An 11,659-nucleotide genomic window follows, 5' to 3' on the forward strand; every position below is an offset into this window, starting at 1 on the left:
TCTCCCCCCTACCGGGTCGGAGTCATTGCTTGTCCTGTTGGGACTGTTGCTGCTGCTGCTGGGGGACAAAAATATTTTTCCCTCTACCTTTGGCGTAACTCCACCTGCCGGTTTTGCCTTTCCCTCTTTGAGGGGGCTGAGACTGTGGGGCACGAAAAAACCGTTTTCTCGGTTGTTTTTGCTCCGGGAGTGCCTTTTTCTTGTCAGTAGCCTTGTCAAGAATATCGTCTAAGGCTGGACCGAAAACATAATCTCCCTTAAAAGGTATAGCACACAACTTGGCTTTTGAAGTGATATCACCGCTCCATATTTTAAGCCAGAGGGCTCTTCTAGCAGAGTTGGAGAGTACGAGAGATCTGGCGGCCACTCTAACAGATTCCAGAGAAGCGTCAGCCAGAAACCCAGAGGCTCTATGCAGGATGGGAAGTGAATCTAATAATTCACCTCTCGGGGTACCCTGAGATATATGAGACTCTAATTTCTCCAACCAGCAGGAGAGGGCCCTGGCAACACAAGTGGAAGCGACATTGGCCTTAAGGATAGACGTTGAAGTTTCCCAAGACTTTTTTAGGAGGCTTTCAATCTTTCTGTCCATAGGATCCTTTAATTGTGAGGAATCCTCAAAAGGGAGTGCTGTTCTTTTGGCGACTCTAGCCACCTGCACATCCACCTTTGGAATGTCCAATTTGATTACTTCACCCTCTAGAGGAAATCTATGCTTCATTTCTGCAGGGGTAGTGAGGCGTTTCTCAGGCTGTTCCCATTCCTGATTAACCATACTAACAATGTTAGCGTGCACCGGGAACCCCACTCTTTTCTCCGATCTGAGTCCGCCAAACATCTGATCCTGTACGGACTGTGGCTCATATTCCTCTTCTAGGCCCATAGTATTACGGACAGCAGATACTAAATCCTCAATGTAATCTGAGGAAAAGAGGTATTTCCTGACCTCAGCTTTAGGTGATACAGGATCTTCCCAGCCCACAGATGAAGTATGGGAGAGGTCTGAATCAGAGTCTGATTCGACCGCCTGAATTTTTCTCTTTTTAGCTGGGGAATGCGGCGGCGGAGGTGGAGGTGGAGGAGTAGTAAAAGCTGCTAACGAAGATTGCACCTCCTGTTTTACTAAGGAGCGAATTTCATCCAGCAGAGATGGTTGCTCAGCTTTTACAATCTTGTCAGTACATGGCTGGCAGAGTCTTTTGTCCCAGTTAAGAGGGAATTTAGTAGAACAGACTGGGCACTTCTTTTTAATAGCGGCTTTAGGGGCAGACTTCTCTCCCTGAAATGACAAGGGAGAGGGGAGTGAGGACATTAAACCCCCTATAGGTACTATCTCCCGGATCCTATCCCTGCAAAACACTTACTGTAGCAGGGGTAGCGCTGGGCTCCGCAGATGCAGGGCACAAGGAACCATCCATACTGGGAAAATTAGTCTTACCTCAGTGGTGGTTCAGCAGGGTTTAAGAACGCTGTCCGCACCTGCCTCCAGCAATCAGCAGTTCCCCCTCCCCCTCCGGGATCCATGTGAGGGGACGCCATCAGTCCGACACGCCGGCCGGCGAACCCGGAAGAAGCGGCCTCCAGGAGAACGAAGGACCGGAAGTGACGCGCGCGACCGCCGACGTCACATCCGGAACGCCGAGCCGGCAATGGAGGGGGAGAACGCCGAGCAGCTCATGGAGGAGCCCGGCGAGGGATCCCAGGCCTGCTTTGCCCTCGTGGGGGCGCGGGAAGGCCGGGAGGGGGTCCCTGAGGCACCTGCATAGCAGGACGACGGGAGCAGCAGGGGAGGAGACGGAACGCGACCACCAGCTGCCCGGCTACAACAGGCAGAGCCTGCACAAAGGTACCGCAGTCGCCGGCCACAACAGCACCTGGAGACCTCTCCCTGTCCCATGGGGAACAGGAAAGACACTGGCAGGTGGGAGGTGGGAGGTCCTTTTAAACCTCTCTGTGTTTCCTGTTCCCCATTAGGGCAAAGAGACAACCTCCATATGCCGTCGTGGAAGGTGACTAGAGAAAGTTAGTTCTTCGGCTGGCGCGAGACGTCTAGAATCATCGTAGGCACGTTCCCCGGCTACAGCTAGTTGTGTGTTGAGGTTCAGGATCGCGGTCAGCTCAGTTTCCATCACCCTAGAGCTTGTTTTGTTTTTTGTGCTTGTCCTTTTGTGATCCCCTGCCATTGGGATCATGACAGTACCCCTTGCCAGCCTTGTGACCCTCCACGATCTTGTCTCTGATGGCCTTGGAATGCTCCTTTGTCTTTCCCATGTTGACCATGTATGAGTGCTGTTCACAAGTTTGGGGAGGGTCTTAAATAGTCAGAAAAGGCTGGAAAAAGAGATAATTAATCCAAACATGTGAAGCTCATTGTTCTTTGTACCTGAACTACTTCTTAATACTTTAGGGGAACCAAACAGAATTCTGGTGGGTTGAGGGGTTGAATAATAAATGACCCTCTGAAAATACTTTTCACAATTTAAAAAAAAAAAAATAAACAAAGAAATAACATTCTTTTTTGCTGCAGTGCATTTCACACTTCCAGGCTGATCTACAGTTCAAATGTCACAATGCCAAGTTAATTCCAAATGTGTAAACCTGCTAAATCTGCAGGTTGAATACTACTTGTAGGCACTGTATATCACAGGAGAGGCTGGGGCATATACATCACAGGAGAGGCTGGGGCATATACATCACAGGAGAGGCTGGGGCATATACAGTTAGGTCCATATATATTTGGACAGAGACAACATTTTTCTAATTTTGGTTATAGACATCACCACAATGAATTTTAAACAAAACAATTCAGATGCAGTTGAAGTTCAGACTTTTAGCTTTCATTTGAGGGTATCCACATTAAAATTGAATGAAGGATTTAGGAGTTTCAGCTCCTTAACATGTGCCACCCTGTTTTTAAAGGGACCAAAAGTAATTGGACAGATTCAATAATTTTAAATAAAATGTTCATTTCTAGTCCTTGGTTGAAAACCCTTTCTTGGCAATGACTGCCTGAAGTCTTGGACTCATGGACATCACCAGACGCTGTGTTTCCTCCTTTTTGATGCTCTGCCAGGCCTTCACGGCAGTGGTTTTCAGTTACTGTTTGTTTGTGGGCCTTTCTGTCTGAAGTTTAGTCTTTAACAAGTGAAATGCTGCTCAATTGGGTTGAGATCAGGTGACTGACTTGGCCAATCAAGAATATTGCACTTCTTTGCTTTAATAAACTCCTGGATTGCTTTGGCTTTATGTTTTGGGTCATTGTCCATCTGTAGTATGAAATGACGACCAATCAATTTGCTGCATTTGGCTGGATCTGAGCACACAGTATGGCGGCTCTGAAGACCTCAGAATTAATTCGGCTGCTTATGTCCTGTGTCACATCATCAATAAACACTAGTGACCCAGTGCCACTGGCAGCCATGCATGCCCGCGCCATCACACTGCCTCCGCCGGGTCTTACAGATGATGTGGTATGCTTTGGATCATGAGCTGTACCGCGCCTTCACCATACTTTTCTCTTTCTATCATTCTGGTAGAGGTTGATCTTGTTTTCATCTGTCCAAAGAATGTTCTTCCAGAACTGTGCGGCTTTTTTAGATGTTTTTTTAGCAAAGTCCAGTCTAGCCTTTTTATTCTTGATGCTTATGCACCGTGCAGTGAACCCTCTGTAGTTACTTTCATGCAGTCTTCTCTTTATGGTAGATTTGGATATTGATCGCCGACCTCCTGGAGAGTGTTGGTCACTTGGTTGGTTGTTGTGAAGGGGTTTCTCTTCACCATGGAGATTAGTCTGCGATTATCCACCACTGTTGTCTTCCGTGAGCGCCCAGGTCTTTTTGCATTGATGAGTTCACCAGTGCTTTCTTTCTTTCTCAGGATGTACCAAACTGTAGATTTTGCCACTCCTATTATTGTAGCAATTTCTCGGATGGGTTTTTTCTGGTTTCGCAGCTTAAGGATGACTTGCTTGACCTGCATGGAGAGCTCCATTGACCGCATGTTTACTTCACAGCAAAACCTTCCAAATGCAGCACCACACCTCAAATCAACTCCAGGCCTTTTATCTGCTTAATTGAGAATGACATAACGAAGGGATTGCCCACACCTGCCCATGAAATAGCCTTGGAGACAATTGTCCAATTACTTTTGGTCCCTTTAAAAACAGGATGGCACATGTTAAGGAGCTGAAACTCCTAAACCCTTCATCCAATTTTAATGTGGATACCCTCAAATGAAAGCTGAAAGTCTGAACTTCAACTGCATCTAAATTGATTTGTTTAAAATTCATTGTGGTAATGTCTATAACCCAAATTAGAAAAATGTTGTCTCGGTCCAAATATATATGGACCTAACTGTACATCACAGGACACGCTGGGGCATATACATCACAGGAGAGGCTGGGGCATATGCATCACAGGAGAGGCTGGGGCATATACATCACAGGAGAGGCTGGGGCATATACATCACAGGAGAGGCTGGGGCATATACATCACAGGAGAGGCTGGGGCATATACATCACAGGACAGGCTGGGGCATATACATCACAGGAGAGGCTGGGGCATATACATCACAGGAGAGGCTGGGGCATATACATCACAGGAGAGGCTGGGGCATATACATCACAGGACACGCTGGGGCATATACATCACAGGAGAGGCTGGGGCATATACATCACAGGAGAGGCTGGGGCATATACATCACAGGAGAGGCTGGGGCATATACATCACAGGACAGGCTGGGGCATATACATCACAGGACAGGCTGGGGCATATACATCACAGGACACGCTGGGGCATATACAGGGTGGGCCATGTATATGGATACACCTAAATTAAATGGGAATGGTTGGTGATATCAACTTCCTGTTTGTGGCACATTAGTATATGGGAGGAGGAAAACTTTTCAAGATGGGAGCTGACCATGGAGGCCATTTTGAAGTCGGCCATTTCGCATCCAACTTTATTTTTTTCAATGGGAAGAGGGTCATGTGACACATCAAACTTAATGAGAATTTCATAAGAAAAACAATGGTGTGCTTGGTTTTAACGAAACCTTATTCTTTCACGAGTTATTTACAAGTTTATGACCATTTATAAAATGTGTTCAAAGTGCTGCCCATTGTGTTGAATTGTCAGTGCAACCCTCTTCTCCCACTCTTGACACACTGATAGCAGCATCGCCGAAGAAATGCTAGCGCATAGTATCCGTTGGTTCAGATGCTGCACATCTCGTATCTTCGAAACCAAAGAGAAAAAATAGGAGTAGACGTCCATAATTTAAATATAAAATTACTTTCCAATTTTTATTACATAGAATAAATATAACAAAACATCACATAACAAAATAAGTACTACAAAGTGAGAAAGAGGGAAAAACTAGAACAACACTGAAAAAACAACACACATCCAGGAAGACGTCCCAAGGAATGTCCGTATACATAAGTAAAGTGCCACTAGTGCATATCAAACAAATGGGCAAGCAAAAGGGTTAGAGGGAGTGAGCATGCTGTACTAAATACTAATACCCGAAACCGGGGTTACCGTTCAAGTGACATACTAAACGCTCACAATCCCCATCAGACTCTTACCCATTTTCCGGACCACCAAGAGAGACCACCGGAGCCCCTTGGGGGCTTGCCCATTTGTTTGATATGCACTAGTGGCACTTTACTTATGTATACGGACATTCCTTGGGACGTCTTCCCGGATGTGTGTTGTTTTTTCAGTGTTGTTCTAGTTTTTCCCTCTTTCTCACTTTGTAGTACTTATATTGTTATGTGATGTTTTGTTATATTTATTCTATGTAATAAAAATTGGAAAGTAATTTTATATTTAAATTACGGACGTCTACTCCTATTTTTTCTCTTTGGTTTCTATGATTGTCTCTTGGAGTGTCCTTAACATTAGAATATATGCAGTCTCTTTTTTTCATGGTATGAACACATGGCTACATGCATGTGTATGAGATCACATATTTTTTGGTCCACTGTGGGCTGTATTTACTAACATCTCGTATCTTCACAGCATAGACAATTACCTTACCATGACCCCCAAATATAAAAGTCTAAGGGGGGCAGATCGGGAGACCTTGGTGGCCATTCAACTGGCCCACGACGACCAATCCACTTCCCAGGAAACTGTTCATGTAAGAATACTTGCACCTGACACCCATATTATCATAGGTACTAGTTATATCCTTGAAAAACATTGATAAAACTCATACGCAGAAAATGGACGTGTGAACGAGCCCTTAATCACGGACTGCACACAGATGGCAGACAGAGTGCATCCATGAGCTGCCCATGATATCCATCGGCCCAGAGACTTATATGTGTGATTGTTATCCATGACTCGGACACGTGTCTGTGATTTATGGTGGGTAGCTGGGGCTCGATTCATCGCTGCAATTTCACCACTTTTTTATGTGACTTTTTTTATTCGTGATAAAGCCATCAGCGCTTTTATTCAAGTTGTCCTTTGTTTAGTTTTCTGATTTTCACATCACTGTGGCTTTTCCAGATGTTTTCAGACAAGCTACAAAGTTGCAAAACGAGTAAAAAAAAAAACCAAACAATTAGAATAAGAATTCGGCATAAAAACCAGCAACGAAAACCACGAGACAAAAAGGAAAAGTGACTTAAAGATAATGCACAGGATAATGAATCGGGGCCTCAGTCTGCGAAAAAGCAGGAACCTCCGCCAGCACCGCGGACGATGGAAATCACAGGAACAATACGGACATGGAAAACTGATTGTGACTGAGACCGAAGAGTCCTACGCTCGGCGAGGAGAGGGCGAGTCCGGGAAGGACGTTTACTGGAGAGTTTCTGATTACAGAAGTAACTGCTCTAGACAAAATAAAAAATAATTTCATAAAAAGAAAAGGGCGATTTACTTTATTCTTCTTCCAGCAAGACTGCCACCACTGTGGTGCATTGGCTGCGGCTCACACTGCAGTTCAGGTCCATTCACTTGAATAGGGTGCAATACCTGGGACGGCCAATAGATAAAGGGGGCGCACTGTTCCTGGTAGCAAACGAGTCCCATGTGTACGTACCCCACTATAACCCCTGGAGAACCAGCACTTTATCACTGCTGGGAGAATTGTGCCACTCTACGGGGATGGTCTTTATTATTGTGTCGCTCCATTGTGTTCATCACTGTACGGCACTATTATACTATCGTATTCGAGGGATTGTCTTTTTAGCAATATCGCTACACTATCACATTTAAGGCTACGTTCACATATGCGTTCTGCCGGGCTGCGTCGCATGCGCCCCTATATTTAACATGGGGGCGCATGGACATGCGTTTGCATGCGTTTTGCGATGCATGCGTTTTTTTTGCCACAAGCGTTAGGGCGCAGAGGACGCAGCAAGATGCATTTTTTTTGCGTCCAAAATTCGGCAAAAAAGGACGCATGCGTCGCAAAACTATGCGTTTTAGCGTGCGTTTTTGTTTGCGTTGTGCGTTGCGTCGCCGACGCAACATCGCACAACGCAAATGTGAACGTAGCCTAAGGGATTGTCTTTTTAGTAATTGTCCGCATGTATACTGATCGCACCCACTTTCACATTGGGCGACTACAGCTGGGTCACCATGGACCACATGAAAAATGGGCACAAGGGGGGACGTGTAATAGACTTATCGGATGATACCATTTTAAAAAATTAAAAAAAATTTGGTGCAAATGTGCTCCAGTCCTTATCACCCCCCATTCTCCGGAGTTATTTTTATATACATTTGCTTTATTGCTGCAATTTTTGCAATATTTCGTGAAACGTGCAACTTTTTTTTTTTTTTTCGTGCTAATACGTTTGCAAACGAGTCAAAGGCAAAAAAAAAAATTAATGCAGCCGGCCCCTTTTCTGTAGTTACAAGATGAGTAGGTGCCAGGGAAGGGAGCAGCTTCACTTGCCACCCATAGAAATGCATGGGCCACAGTGGGACCCCCTAATCACATCCATGCCCCCCCAATATGGGATTTGATATGATGCTCTCCCACAGTGCAGTGGCTGAGTGCAGGCTGATCCCTCATTGAACTCTTATTAAAGCTTTTTATTCATTTATACCCCATCAATGAGCAGTAATGAGTCCTGATAATTAATCATCTCAGCTCACACATTACCCAGTGCACAGGGCTGGATCTCCTCCTTCACCTGCAGTCCTCCTCCTCCTCCTTCCTCTTCATCCATCCTTTCTCTATCTTTAGTTCTTTGCACTTTTCACCTGAGTTTTGCAATAGTTTGCAACTTTTCGCAAACTTTTTTGGACGGTTCCATTGTATCCCCGGGGTGGGGGGGAGCGAGTCCTCTCCTCTGCCTGTGTATGGTGAATGCATAGCTCATACAATTGAATTAGTCATGCATTGAAGAGTGGTGGAGAGCTGGGTAGGTGACAGTGTGGGACTATGCAATGTGCAATCGTACAGGAGATGGACGACTCTCCTATCGGTGAAAATGGTTTGGTCCAAACTGAGGAAGCCCAGGTGACTGGGAGCCCTCATTAGAGCAGGTCTGGGGTGGGAGAGATGATTACAGATTAGGAGGGGAAGATGAGAACATTTTAATTAGATTTTTTTTTTTTTTAAATAAGTTTAATTCTATTTTCTGAAAATTGTTGGATGGTGCAAATGAGGAGCTGGGAGGTGGCAGTGCTGCAGCCCAGGCAATAGTCAGTGTGGACACAAAATATCATCATCCCCCAAAATACAACCTTGGGGCATAGACTCCAATTTAGAGGTGTAGGACCTCGATGCACTCGCAGAGGTCACCTTGTAGCGTCCTCTCATATGTAAAGAACTTTTCACGTTTTCGCAAATCCTTTTTTATGTATTGGGGCAAAGCGACGCAATTTTGTGTCTCGTTATAGTTTGAGGCTGCTCACACGTCCTTGATTTTTTTTTTTTTTTTTGTGTCTGGTTTAGATCCAGGCCTGAGGCCTCCCATTACAAATCTACGGGACCATGAAAATTGCAGAGAGGACATAGATGGCATTAGTGCGTTGCCCATTTTTAGCATTGTGATGGGTAGCAGGAGCAGAAGCTTTGCAAAAATTATTTTTTCTTATGCATGTGGAAAAAAAATACTGATGATAAAAAGACTGAAAATCTAAGGTTGAAGTCACACTGTCAGTATTTGGTCAGTATTTTACATCAGTATTTGTAGCCAAAACCAGGAGTGGAACAATCAGAGGAAAAGTATAATAGAAACATCTGCACCACTTCTGCATTTATCACCCACTCCTGGTTTTGGCTACAAATACTGATGTAAAATACTGACCAAATACTGACAGTGTGACGGCAGCGTAATGTGCACACGTAGATGGGATTTCTGTGGATTTTTCCACACCTGTTTTGAAAAATCCGCAGGTAAAAAGCACTGCGTTTACCGCGGATTTTATGCGGATTCCACCCTCGGATTCCTATTATGGAGCAGGTGTAAACCGCTGCGGAATCTGCACAAAGAATTGACATGCTGCGGAATAAACAACGCAGCGTTTCCGCACGGTATTTTCCGCAGCATGTGCACTGCGGATTTTGTTTTCCATAGGTTTACATGGTACTGTACAACGCATGGAAAACAGCTGTGGATCTGCAGCAAAATCCTCAGCGTGTGCACAGGGAAAAAAATTCACATACCAGGAAAAAAACCCATCTGAATGGGGCTTAAAGGGGTTGTCCGGTCCAAATCGCTGTGCACAGTGTGTGCTCTAGGTGGATTCATAAGTCTGCAGTCACACAGGGGGACACACACAGTGACTGCAGACTTATCGATTTGGATAGGACAACCCCTTTAATCCTGCATGTTACAGTGTTAGCAAAAATTGCTCTGACATCTGAAGCGTAAATTTATATCCTGCTGCTCTTGTCAATCTTTTGCAGCGTGTGCATGATCTTAAAATAAAAAAAAAACATGGCGGATTTTGTGGTTGCAAAGCAACCCCTTGGGCATCGTTCAGATGGCATTATTAGCCTGACTACTACTGAATGGCTCTTTGCTCGGCTTCCTTCACACAACTCTCTCCCAAAAAATAATGTTTAAAAAGTCTGCATCATTATTTATTTTTTTTCATATAGTGTGTTTTAGCTCCTGTTCTTTTTTTCTTTTTAGTATGTGTGTATACATAATTTTTTTAAATTTTTTTTCATGTGACTCACAGATTCCTCTAAGATCGTGTTCCCATAAAACGTAAATACTGACTTTTTTTTACCCTGTTTTTTTTTTTTTTTGTAGAAAATGTTGCTTGGACAGTTAAACATAACTGTGCTGTGCGTTTATTTTTTTTTCTCTGTAGGCTTCCATGGAGAACCTGAAAAAAAATGCATATAAAAAACGCAGTGTGCTGAATCAGAGCTTTTCTATATTAAAAAAAAAGTTTTAAACGCTGTTTCAAATCTGCACCAAATAAATGAGAAAATGCAGCAGAAACGCAATAATGGAAGATTGTTATTCCTTGTTATGGTGCCAACATTTGCAGAAAATGTGGATAAAAACCACATGCTTCATGTGAACACAGTCTGAGGCTAAGTTCCCTTGCAGCGCCCCAGAGATCTGGTCGTTGCAGTATAGCGCTCTGCCACTAAGGGGAGCAGCGGTACGTCTGATGGCACTAAGGAGTTCTTCTGACCAGGTATCACCAGCACACATTACACTTCACACTCCGGCCACTAGGGGGAGAAAAAGGCTTTATTATTGGGCCACTCCTCACACTGGTAAAACTAGGGGTTGGATAGGAAGTTAGTCAGAAGCTGATTGGGTTGGATTCAGGCAACATCCCGTGGCAGGGGGTGTTGCAGGGAGAAGACACAGGGGGGGTCCCTGTCAGGCGTGGGAACCTGTCAGGCACCTAGCGACAGAACAGAACGTTACGGAACCGCGCCTGCACACCCCGCGGCGGTATCCAAGAGAGAGACATGAAGGGAACAATATTGTGGAACAGTGTAAACGAGATCAAGCACAAAGGAGAGCCAGTTGGAGTCGTGCCGTGAGACCGAGGCAACATCCTACTGAGGCGCGTAGCCGGTGGCCGGAACACCGAGGGAGTAACTGACTCTACGCTTTACTTCAAACTCCGCAGGACAGTTAATAATAGGTTGGCTGTCTCACCTAAACACCTACGAAGACATAGGGGGCAACAGTGGGAGAGGGGCGTCTCTAGGGTCCCGGAAGAACTCCAGGCCTTCACGTCATACGGGTGCGTCCTAGCCATAACATACCTGGGGGACGTTGAACTAGAAACATCTGGAACACATTAGAAAGAACGAACGAACGAGAACAGAAGTTGTGAGGACTATTCCGAATGCTCAGCAGGGTAGCACTACAACACACAGGCGCTATTGGTAGGCACTGATTTCCACCTGCAAAGGAAACTCTGGATGTGCCCATCGGACCGGCCGGTCTCAGAGAGCCCTGTTAACGTGCTAAGGATTGAGGATCCTGAAGTCTTCAGTGAAAGGTAAAGAGACTGCAATCTTGTGTCCTCGTTATTGCCTGCACCTCACACCATCACCATCCACCTTACTGGGAAGCCCTGGGGACATACTTCACCTGTGGGAAGATATACCATCCAGCTGCCATTCCATCACCCCAGAGGACCCCACAGCAGCGTCGGTCACCCTGACCGAACACCACAGGTGGCGTCACGAATCCCTGACA

The sequence above is a fragment of the Ranitomeya imitator genome, chromosome 2 (assembly GCF_032444005.1).
Source record: "Ranitomeya imitator isolate aRanImi1 chromosome 2, aRanImi1.pri, whole genome shotgun sequence".
NCBI lineage: Eukaryota > Metazoa > Chordata > Amphibia > Anura > Dendrobatidae > Ranitomeya > Ranitomeya imitator.